The sequence below is a fragment of the Triticum urartu genome, chromosome 3A, assembly GCF_056163025.1.
Source record: "Triticum urartu cultivar PI428250 chromosome 3A, HENAU_Tu73, whole genome shotgun sequence".
NCBI lineage: Eukaryota > Viridiplantae > Streptophyta > Magnoliopsida > Poales > Poaceae > Triticum > Triticum urartu.
Genome location: NC_141875.1, coordinates 730,870,269 through 730,882,580, shown reverse-complemented (window position 1 = coordinate 730,882,580; position 12,312 = coordinate 730,870,269).

The window sequence follows — 12,312 nt, the reverse complement described above, 5'->3', positions numbered from 1 at the left end:
ACGAAGGAGTCTGGATGAAGGAGTTCATATCCGATCTAGGTGTCATACCTAGTGCATCGGGTCCAATGAAAATCTTTTGTGACAATATTGGTGCAATTGCCTTGGCAAAGGAATCCAGATTTCACAAGAGGACCAAACACATCAGGAGACGCTTCAATTCCATCCGGGATCTAGTCCAGGTGGGAGACATAGAGATTTACAAGATACATACGGATCTGAATATTGCAGACCCGTTGACTAAGCCTCTTCCACGAGCAAAACATGATCAGCACCAAGGCTCCATGGGTGCTAGAATCATTACTGTGTAATCTAGATTATTGACTCTAGTGCAAGTGGGAGACTGAAGGAAATATGCCCTAGAGGCAATAATAAAGTTATTATTTATTTCCTTATATCATGATAAATGTTTATTATTCATGCTAGAATTGTATTAACCGGAAACATAATACATGTGTGAATACATAGACAAACAGAGTGTCACTAATATGCCTCTACTTGACTAGCTCGTTAATCAAAGATGGTTATGTTTCCTAACCATGAACAAAGACTTGTTATTTGATTAGCGAGGTCACATCATTAGTTGAATGATCTGATTGACATGACCCATTCCATTAGCTTAGCACCCGATCGTTTAGTATGTTGCTATTGCTTTCTTCATGACTTATACATGTTCCTATGACTATGAGATTATGCAACTCCCGTTTGCCATAGGAACACTTTGGGTGCTACCAAACGTCATAACGTAACTGTGTGATTATAAAGGAGTACTACAGGTGTCTCCAAAGGTAGATGTTGGGTTGGCGTATTTCGAGATTAGGATTTGTCACTCCGATTGTCGGAGAGGTATCTCTGGGCCCTCTCGGTAATGCACATCACATAAGGCTTGCAAGCACTGCAACTAATATGTTAGTTGTGAGATGATGTATTACGGAACGAGTAAAGAGACTTGCCGGTAACGAGATTGAACTAGGTATTGGATACCGACGATCGAATCTCGGGCAAGTAACATACCGATGACAAAGGGAACAACGTATGTTGTTATGCGGTCTGACCGATAAAGATCTTCTTAGAATATGTAGGAGCCAATATGGGCATCCAGGTCCCGCTATTGGTTATTGACCAGAGATGTGTCTCAGTCATGTCTGCATTGTTCTCGAACCGTAGGATCCGCACGCTTAACGTTACGATGACAGTTATTATGAGTTTATGCATTTTGATGTACCGAAGGTTGTTCGGAGTCCCGGATGTGATCACGGACATAACGAGGAGTCTCGAAATGGTCGAGACATAAAGATTGATATACTGGAAGCCTATGTTTGGATATCGGATATGTTCCGGGTGAAATCGGGATTTTACCGGAGTACCGGGAGGTTACCGGAACCCCCCGGGAACTATATGGGCCTTAGTGGGCTTTAGTGGAAAGGAGAAAGGGGCAGCCCAAGGTGGCCGCGCGCCTTCCCCCTCCCCTAGTCCTATTAGGACTAGGAGAGGTGGCCGGCCCCCCTCTCTCTCTTCCCCCCTCGAGGAATCCTATTCCAACTAGGATTGGGGGGGAATCCTACTCCCAGAGGGAGTAGGACTCTCCTGGCGCGCCCTCCTTGGCCGGCCAGCCCCTCCCCCTTGGATCCTTTATATACGGGGGCAGGGGGCACCCTAGAACACAAGTTGATCCTTGAGATCGTTCCTTAGCCGTGTGCGGTGCCCCCTGCCACCATATTCCACCTCGATCATATTGTAGCAGTGCTTAGGCGAAGCCCTGCGACGGTAGAACATCAAGATCGTCACCACGCCGTCGTGCTGACGGAACTCCTCCCCGACGCTTTGCTGGATCGGAGCCCGGGGATCGTCATCGAGCTGTACGTGTGCTAAGAACTCGGAGGTGTCGGAGTAACGGTGCTTGGATCGGTCGGATCGGGAAGACGTACGACTACTTCCTCTACGTTGTGTGAACGCTTCCGTAGTCGGTCTGCGTGGGTACGTAGACAACACTCTCCCCTCTCGTTGCTGTGCATCACCATGATCTTGCGTGTGCGTAGGAAAATTTTTAAATTACTACGTTCCCCAACAAGCCTCTTGTTCTTATCTTCTTTCTGAAAGGAAAAATATTCTTACTTGTATGTTTAGATAGATACTTGTATCATTTTCTTACATTTATTATTGCATCTTATATAGTGCGATGGTTTTGGTATCCGCCCCCGTCGCCCCTCGTCCTGTCTATGATTCGGATTTGGTATGTATATTATCTTTATAACTATTGGTTCATTTATTGTTTATGAAAATTATGCCGACCAACGTGACATAGATTTTATTTATCTAGGATGTATGTGAATCGGAAATGTCAACCGACCCTATTGTCGAGAGGTTAAATTTAGTTGAAGAAGAAAACAATTTGTTGAAGGAAAAAATAAAAAAAATTGAGGAGGAGAAGATGATATTGGAGTTGCATGTTGCGGATGTCGTCGATGATCACAAGATCAAGATGGATGCAATGCGCTTGAAGATTAGAAAGATTAGAAAATATGCCATTCATACCGAGGCTTGGTATCATTATGCCGTTGGATCAATTGTTACCTTGGTTGCGATTATGATCGCATTTGTTTTCGCATTGAAATGTTTTACATAGTTTCAATGTATGGTTTAATTAATTAGATGCTCTGGAGAGCTATATGCTGTTAGATGAGAACTATGTATGCACTTTGGTTTTAATGTGATGATGAAGTTCTATTAATTTGGACACTTAATTATATATAATGCACGCAGATGAACCGGCAATGGATGTACGGTGACAGACACACCCGCGAGTACATTAAGGGCGTCCATGAGTTTCTCGATGCGGCTGAGGCAAACAAGCAGAATGGTTTTATGTGTTGTCCATGCACTGAATGTGGGAATACGAGGTCTTACTCTAACCGGAAAATCCTTCACTCCCACCTGCTTTACAAGGGTTTCATGCCACACTATAATGTTTGGACGAGGCACGGAGAAATAGGGGTTATGATGGAAGACGACGAAGAAGAAGAGTACGATGACAACTATGTGCCCCCTGAATACGGTGATGCTGCAATGGGGGGAGCTGGTGAAGATCAAGAGGAACCAGACGATGTGCCCAATGATGCTACCACGGGTGAAGCTGCTGAAGATCAAGAGGAACCAGACGATGTGCCCGATGATGATGATCTCCGCCGGGTCATTGTCGATGCAAGGACGCAATGCATTAGTCAAAAGGAGAAGCTGAAGTTTGATCGCATGTTAGAGGATCACAAAAAAGGGTTATACCCCAATTGCGAAGATGGCAACACAAAGCTCGGTACCATACTGGAATTGCTGCAGTGGAAGGCAGAGAATGCTGTGGCTGACAAAGGATTTGAGAAGCTACTGAAAATATTGAAGAAGAAGCTTCCAAAGGATAACGAATTGCCCGACAGTACATACGCAGCAAAGAAGGTCTATGCCCTCTAGGAATGGAGGTGGAGAAGATACATGCATGCCCTAATGACTGCATCCTCTACCGCGGTGCATACAAGGATCTGAACGCATGCCCGGTATGCGGTGCGTTGCAGTATAAGATCAGACAAGATGACCCTGGTGATGTTGACGGCGAGCCCCTCAGGAAGAGGGTTCCTGCGAAGGTGATGTGGTATGCTCCTATAATACCACGGTTGAAATGTCTGTTCAGAAACGAAGAGCATGCCAAGTTGATGCGATGGCACAGTGAGAACCGAAAGAAAGATGGGAAGTTGAGAGCACCCGCTGACGGGTCGCAGTGGAGAAAAATCGAGAGAAAGTACTGGGATGAGTTTGCAAAGGACCCAAGGAATGTATGGTTTGCTTTAAGCCCGGATGGCATTAATACTTTCGGGGAGCAGAGCAGCAATCACAGCACCTGGCCCGTGACTCTATGTATGTATAACCTTCCTCCTTGGATGTGCATGAAGCGGAAGTTCATTATGATGCCAGTTCTCATCCATGGCCCTAAGCAACCCGGCAACGACATTGATGTGTACCTAAGGCCATTAGTTGAAGAACTTTTACAGCTGTGGAATGGAAACGGTGTACGTACGTGGGATGAGCACAGACAGGAGGAATTTAACCTTAAGGCGTTGCTGTTCGTGACCATCAACGATTGGCCCGCTCTCAGTAACCTTTCAGGACAGACAAACAAAGGATACCACGCATGCACGCACTGTTTAGATGACACTGAAAGTATATACCTGGACAAATGCAGGAAGAATGTGTACCTGGGCCATCGTCAATTTCTTCCGACCAACCATCAATGTCGAAAGAAAGGCAAGCATTTCAAAGGCGAGGCAGATCACCGGAAGAAGCCCGCCAGGCGCACCGGTGATCACGTGCTTGCTATGGTCAATGATTTACACTACGTAATCTTTGGAAAGGGTCCCGGTGGACTAGCTGTTCCGAATGACGCTGAGGGACACGCACCCATGTGGAAGAAGAAATCTATATTTTGGGACCTACCCTACTGGAAACACCTAGAGGTCCGCTCCTCAATCGACGTGATGCACGTGACGAAGAACCTTTGCGTTAACCTGCTAGGCTTCTTGGGCGTGTATGGGAAGACAAAAGATACACCTGAGGCTCGGGAGGACCTGCCACGTTTGCACGAAAAAGACGGCATGCCTCCGAAGCAGTATAAAGGTCCTGCCAGCTACGCTCTTACGAAAGAAGAGAAAGAAATCTTCTTTGAATGCCTGCTCAGTATGAAGGTCACGACTGGCTTCTCGTCGAATATAAAGGGAATAATAAATATGCCAGAGAAAAAGTTTCAGAACCTAAAGTCTCATGACTGCCACGTGATTATGACGCAACTGCTTCCGGTTGCATTGAGGGGGCTTCTACCGGAAAACGTTCGATTAGCCATTGTGAAGCTATGTGCATTCCTCAATGCAATCTCTCAGAAGGTGATAGATCCAGAAATTGTACCAAGGCTAAGGAGTGATGTGGCGCAATGTCTTGTCAGTTTCGAGCTGGTGTTCCCACCATCCTTCTTCAATATCATGACGCACGTCCTAGTTCATCTAGTCGACGAGATTGTCATCCTGGGGCCCGTATTTGTACACAATATGTTCCCCTTTGAGAGGTTCATGGGAGTCCTAAAGAAATATGTCCGTAACCGCGCTAGGCCAGAAGGAAGCATCTCCATGGGCCATCAAACAGAGGATGTTATCAGGTTTTGTGTTGACTTCATTCCTGGCCTTAACAAGATAGGTCTCCCTAAATCGTGGTATGAGGGGAGACTGACTGGAAAAGGCACTCTAGGAAGAGACTCAATAATATGCAGGGACGGATATTCTTGGTCTCAAGCACACTACACAGTTCTACAGAACTCTACCTTGGTGACCCCGTATGTCGATGAACACAAGAACAGTCTGCGCTCCAAACACCCGGAGCAATGCGACGACTGGATTACATGTGAACACATCAGGACTTTCAGCAGTTGGTTGGAAACACGTCTCAGAGGTGACAACACTGTTTGTGATGAGTTGTACTTGTTGTCCAGGGGACCATCTTTGACTGTATTGACTTACAAAGGATACGAGATAAATGGGAATACATTTTACACGATCGCCCAAGACCAAAAGAGCACCAACCAAAACAGCGGTGTCCGCTTTGATGCAGCAACCGAGAGCGGAAAGGACACATATTATGGTTACATAGTGGACATATGGGAACTTGACTACGGACCTGATTTTAAGGTCCCTTTGTTTAAGTGCAAATGGGTCAATCTGTTAGGCGGCGGGGTACAGGTAGACCCACAGTACGGAATGACAACAGTGGATCTGAAAAATCTTGGGTACACTAACGAACCGTTCGTCCTAGCCAATGATGTGGCACAGGTTATCTATGTGAAGGACATGTCTACCAAACCGAGAAAAAGAAAAGATAAGGAAGCGAATACATCATACGATGAGCCAAAGCGCCACATAGTTCTTTCAGGAAAAAGGGACATCCTGGGAGTGGACGGCAAGACAGACATGTCTGAAGATTATGAAAAGTTTCATGAAATTCCTCCCTTCAATGTCAAGGCTGACCCAAGCATCCTGATAAAAAATGAAGATTATCCATGGTTACGGCGCAATAAGCAAATGACACAAGCGAAGAAAAAGTGAAGACTTTCTCCCGCAACTATTATGATGATACCATGCCAAATTTGTAACAGACGAACATGCTACCATTGTCCATTTTATACATGCACATGCTATGTGGGTGAAATTATGATACCATCCCAACTTTCAACTTTTTCAGAGTTCATTTGAAATGCTTTCATGTCTTATGGTTCGAAACTTTGATACTTCAAAAGTGATTGTCCATTTTGTACACGAAGTGCATCAAGTTTTTGTCGTAACCCTCTCTACTTTGCTATGTGGGTGAAATGATGATACCATGCCAACTTTCAACCTTTTCAGAGTTCATTTTGAAATTCTTTCCAATTTCAGAGTCATTTAGCTCAAAGAATGAATTAATAGCAAACAGAATGAACTACAAAACTTTTATGAAAATAAAAACAATCAATTAAAATATTATGTTATGATCAACTAAAATAAAACTATAATATTCTTCAATAGCAAAAAGAATATAATTTTTGTGACCTAAAATCAAACTATAAGTATTTAATTGTAAGTATAAATAAAAAAATAAATAGCAAAGAAGAAAAAAATTCTATTTTTATAGTAAAGTTATTCATAAACTAGTGATTCACACAAATTTTATAAAATTCAAATTTAAACTATTCAAAATTTTAAAACTAATGGCACTAACAGAAAGTTTATAATTTTTGTGACCTAAAATCAAAAAGAAATCACTAAAAAATATAAGTATTTAGCTGTAAGTATAAATAAAAAATAAATAGAAAAAAAATTCTATTTTTATAGTAAAGTTATTCATAAACTAGTGATTCACACAAATTTTTAAAAATTCAAATTTAAACTATTCAAAATTTTAAAACTAATGGCACTAACAGAAAGTTTATAATTTTTGTGACCTAAAATCAAAAAGAAATCACTAAAAAACTATAAGTATTTAGTTGTAAGTATAAATAAAAGATAAATAGAAAAAAATTCTATTTTTATAGTAAAGTTATTCATAAACTAGTGATTCACACAAATTTTTAAAAAATCAAATTTAAACTATTCAAAATTTAAAACTAATGGCACTAACAGAAAGTTTATAATTTTTGTGACCTAAAAGCAAAAAGAAATCACTAAAAAAATAAAAAACCAAAAAAATGTAGAAATAAATAAGAAAAAACAAAAAAAATGCCTCCTACTGGGCCTCCACGGCCTGAATACGACTAGAAACCCTACATGGGCCAGGATTCAGGCCCGCAGAAGGCCCAATAGGCCCACAGGCAGTAGCAAGTTTAGGCCCGAAAGCCTGCATTAGAGAGGAGCTCGAATGGGGAGGCACACCAGCGCTTATAAACCAGTGCCGGCGCCCTTCAGCTAGCGATGTGGGACTAAACTTTTGGGCGCGGGGCAGCACAAGGCCATTGGTCCCGGTTGGTGGCACCAACCGGGATTAAAGGGGGCATTGGTCACGGTTCGTGGCACAAACCGTGACCAATGCCCCTCTTTAGTCCCGGTTGGTGCCACCAACCGAGACCAAAGGCCGCCGCTTCCCGCCCTTTCGGCTGCTGAAAAGAGGCCTTTGGTCTCGGTTGGTGGCACCAACCGGGACTAATGCCCACCTTTGGTCCCGGTTGCTGCCACGAACCGGGACTAAAGGCTCTGCTATATAAGCCCACACTTTGGAAATTTTCGCCAACTGCTCCATTCCCCATCGCCGACGCCGCCAGGCTGCTCGTCCTCCTCGTCGTCGTCGCCGCGCCCTGCCCCGTCGCCGTCGCTGCGCCCTGCCCCATCACCGTTGCCGTGCCCTGTCGCTGTCGTCATCGTCGCGCCCTCCTGCCCGTCGCTGGCCGCCCTGCCCCGAGCTCGCTGCCGTCCGCCCTGCCCCGAGCCCCGCCTCCTCGTCCCCGTCGCCGTGTGCCGCCCCAAGCCCGCGGCCGTCCCCGTCGCCGTGTGCCACCCCGAGCCCGTCGTCCTCGTCACCACGTGCCGCCCCGCGCACGCCGTCCCCGTCGCCGGCATCCCCGAGCCCGCCGTCCTCCTTCCCGTCGCTGGCCTCCTCCCCCCGTCGCCGCCCGCCCCCAGTGAGCTCCCCCCTTTCCCATCCCCGTCGCCGACGATGCCACCCATTGCCACCGCTGCTCTCTGTTCATATATGCAAAAGTTACATTTTTCGAAAATCATCTATATATGTTCAGAAAAGTTCTATATGAATGTGGCTATATATATATATATATGTTCAGAAAAGTTCTATATGTATGTGGCTATGTATGTGTATGTGGCTATGTGAATATGCAAAGAAGAGGAGATGAAGAAGATGATATATTTTCTTATTCGTGGGTGTGTCGAGAGGGTCATCGATAACTTTAGTGAATTTTAGGTTATTTTCATTTTAGGTCATTTTAGGTCGTGGGTGTGTCGAGAGGGCGGCCAAGGGGTCGAGGGTCGTCGAACATGAGAGGGGGGATGATAGATGATGATGAGGGGGGGAGGGGGGACGTCGGACATTCATGAGAGAGGCGGGGAAGAAGGGGAAGAAGAGGGAGAAGAAGAGGGGGTCGAGAGGGGGTCTAGGGTCGCCGAGGGGTCGAGGGTCGTCGAACATGAGAGGAGGAAGATGATAAAAAAAGAAGAGGAATAAGAAAAGAAAAAAGAGGAGAAGAAAGAATAGAGGAGAAGATCTCCTCTATTCTTTCTTCTCCTCTTTTTTTCTTCTTCTTCCTCTTTTTTTATCGGGAACGAGGGTAGTCGAGGGTCGCCGAGCGGTAGAGGAAGAAGAGGATAAAAAAGAAGAGGAAGAAAAAAAGAGAGGGGTCGACGGTCGCCTAGGGGTCGAGGGTCTAGAGGGGGTCTTGGGTCGCCGAGAGGGGAGAGGAAGAAGAGGAGAAATAAATAAGAAGAAGTAAAAAGAAGAAAAAGAAGAGGAGAAGAAGAAAGGAATAGAGGAGAAGAAGAGAAAAATAGAATATATATATTCTATTTTCTCTTTTCTCCTCTATTCCTTTCTTCTTCTCCTATTTTTTTTCTTTTTTTTTTCTTCGACACGTGGGGGGGGGGGGGTCGAGAACGTCGGACATTCATGAGAGATGCGAGGAAGAATGGGAAGAAGAGGGAGAAGAAGAGGAGAGGAAGAAGAGGAAGTCTTCTCCTCTATTCTTTCTTCTCTTCTTTTTTCTTCTTCTTCTTCCTCTTTATTTTATCAGGAGCGAGGGTCGTCGAGAGTCGCCGAGCGGTAGAGGAGAAACCCTAAATAGAAAGTATCTTCGGTGTGAGATACATGTACCGTCGGTGTCGGACACTACATCCACATCCCACAAGTGGCGCGGGCTTCGACGGCCACGTCACTTGTGGGACGTGGATGTAGTGTCCGACACCGACGGCCACATGTATCTCACACCCACGATACTTGCTATTTAGGGTTTCCTCTACCGTCGGTGTCTAGGGGTCGAGGGTTCCAGGGTCGTCGAGGGTTCGAGGGGTCGAGGATCGCCGAGGGTTCGAGGGGTCGAGGATCGCCGAGGGTTCGAGGGGTCGAGGATCGCCGAGGGGTCGAGAGAGGTTTCCTAGTGTCAAAGTATTGAAGAAATCCATGCCTTCATCATGAGCCGGAAGTAACCAGGGCATGTTGGTACGAAGTTCTGCAAAGTTGTTCTGGAATGGAGTCCCAGATAGAATAATCCGCCTTTTGGTACGAATTCAGCAAAGGCCTTCCAAATAGCGATATTCGGAAGGCTCTTGCTGAACTTTGTACCAAAAAGCGAATTATCCTTTCTGGGACTCCGTTCCAGAACAACTTTGAAGAGCTTCGTACCATCATGCACATGTTACTTTCGCCTAATGATGAAGACATGGTTTTGTTGAATCCTTTGACACTACGCAACCTCCCGACCCCTTGGCGATCCTCTCGAACATGAGAGGAAGAAGAGGATAAAAAAAGAAGAGGAAGAAGAAAAAAAAAAGAGGAGAAGAAAGAATAGAGGAGTTCTTCTCCTCTATTCTTTCTTCTCCTCTTTTTTTCTTCTTCTTCCTCTTTTTTTTATCGGGAACGAGGGTCGTCGAGGGACATAGATGTAGTGTCGTCGTTGTCGATATATACCCCCTCCCGGTAGCTTCCTATGATTAGGTAGCTAGTTGTACGTTTGGCACTAATATATCCATCTGTCATGTTTGAATAATAATTGCCATGTTGTAAATATTTGTAGAAACTATGGACACCGCCCGAGACGAAGCAAAAGAAGCGTTGTTGAGGGAGATAATCGCAGAAGGAAGTGATGTCATCTCATTGTTTCTCAACGACACCGATGGTCTGGAAGGAGAGGGTGAACAAGCTGGCTACGGTGACATAATGCCAGTGCAAGAAGAAGAACATGAGGACGACTCCGGTGACCCAATGCCGGTGCAAGAAGGAGACCGTGATGACGGCTCCGGTGACCGAACCGAGTCCAGCCAGGTATATATATTAGTTAAGCCTATGCTGACTAGATGATTGATGCATTCATTGTTTTGGTATGTACACATATTAATTAAGTCTTTGTTCTTTTTTCTAGCCCTCCGGATCGAGCACAACTTCGGTAAAGAGACGAGGCCTGAAGAAAAAGTTGAGCTCGGATGAAAAGTTTGAGATCACAGCAATCGTGCCCGACGGCCAACCTATTGAACCCCTCCGGACAAAGAGCGCATTTGTTGCTCAGTGCGGGGTTCTGGTTAGGGACAAGATCCCGATAAGCATCCACCAATGGTTTAAGCCGGCTATAGAAGATCCTGAGGTGTCTTATGTCAATGATATGCAGAAAAATGATCTTTGGAATGAGCTGAAGTCAAATTTCACCCTACCGCCAGAGGACAATCCAGAGAAGCCAGTTAAAGAGCAATTAATCAAGTCTTTTGCTCTTAAGAGGATGGCAGAACTATTCAGGAGGTGGAAGAAAGATCTGAATAAGTTTGTTGAAAATAATGAGACACCAGAATTCAAGGGCAGATATGAGAAGATCAGAGATCACTGGCCCGCATTTGTGGCCCACAAGACATCGGAAAAAGTAAGAAGATGTCGGCGACAAACAAGCAAAATGCTGCGAAGAAGAAGCTTCACCATCGCACGGGGTCAGGTGGCTACCTCGTAGCCCGGCCTAAGTGGTCCAAGATTGAGAATGATCTGGTTCATAAAGGGATCGAACCAGAGACAAATAACTGGCCAGACCATTGCCGGACTTGGTTCTTCGGCGCTGGCGGAACCTTGGACCCTGAAACAGGGAAGTGCATTTGGACGAACGATCAAATGGACATACCAGTCAGTAAGCTTAAGCAGTATATCGAAGCAGCGCAAGAAGGGACGTTCTTTCCAGACAGAGAGAACGACGAGCTCACAATGGCCCTCGGGAATCCTGAGCACCCTGGACAGACACGAGGCACGCCAGGCTCCATTCCGTGGAAGGTTGGGTTTCCGGACGCAGGCGGTTACAAATCCCATGAGAGGAGGAAAAAAGTGCAGCAGACCCAAATGCAGGCGCTGCAAGCAAGGGTAGACGCGATAGAGGAACGCGAAGCAAATCGCAGCAAACGTACTGCCGAAGCCTCCCCCGAAGCTACCCCGCCATCTCAGCGCAGAAGCAGCGTGGCTTCCATCGAGCTGCTTCAGCCGGAGCATGCCTTGACGGCTCCTGCCAGCTATCCTGTGGATGCTATAGCGGAGTCTCAAAATTGCCACCTTATGACGCAATGGATGAATTTGAAGGTCAAGGCGGCTGTTGGCTTTGTTTATCCTACTGAACCCGGCGCAACTTTTCACTGTCGGCCGATTCCAGAAGGATATGCTAGGGTGATGGTGGATGAGATAACGGAGGGATTTGAGGACCTCCAGCTTGCCCACCCTACCGGTGAAGGGGAGACGCGGCTGGGGTCTACTCTAAAGACTCCATGCCTATGGCGGAAGGAGCTCATCAACCTTCCGAACTGGACGCCTCCGCCTCCTCCTCCTCCTCCGGCAAGTCAGGGCACTCCGCCTCCACCGCCTCCTCCTCCGGCGAGTGACGATCAGGGCCCTCTGCCGGCTCCTTCTCCGGCGCGTGGCGGCACTCCGCCTCCTTCTCCGCCTGCGCTGACGCGCCCGAGCAGCCAGCCTCCTCCTTCTCCGCCTCGTCAGCAAGGGCGCAAGAGACCTGCCGCCGCTCCAGCTGCTCCGGCGCATCGTAGTCCTTCTCCTCCGCCTCTTAAGCAAGTAAAGAAGACA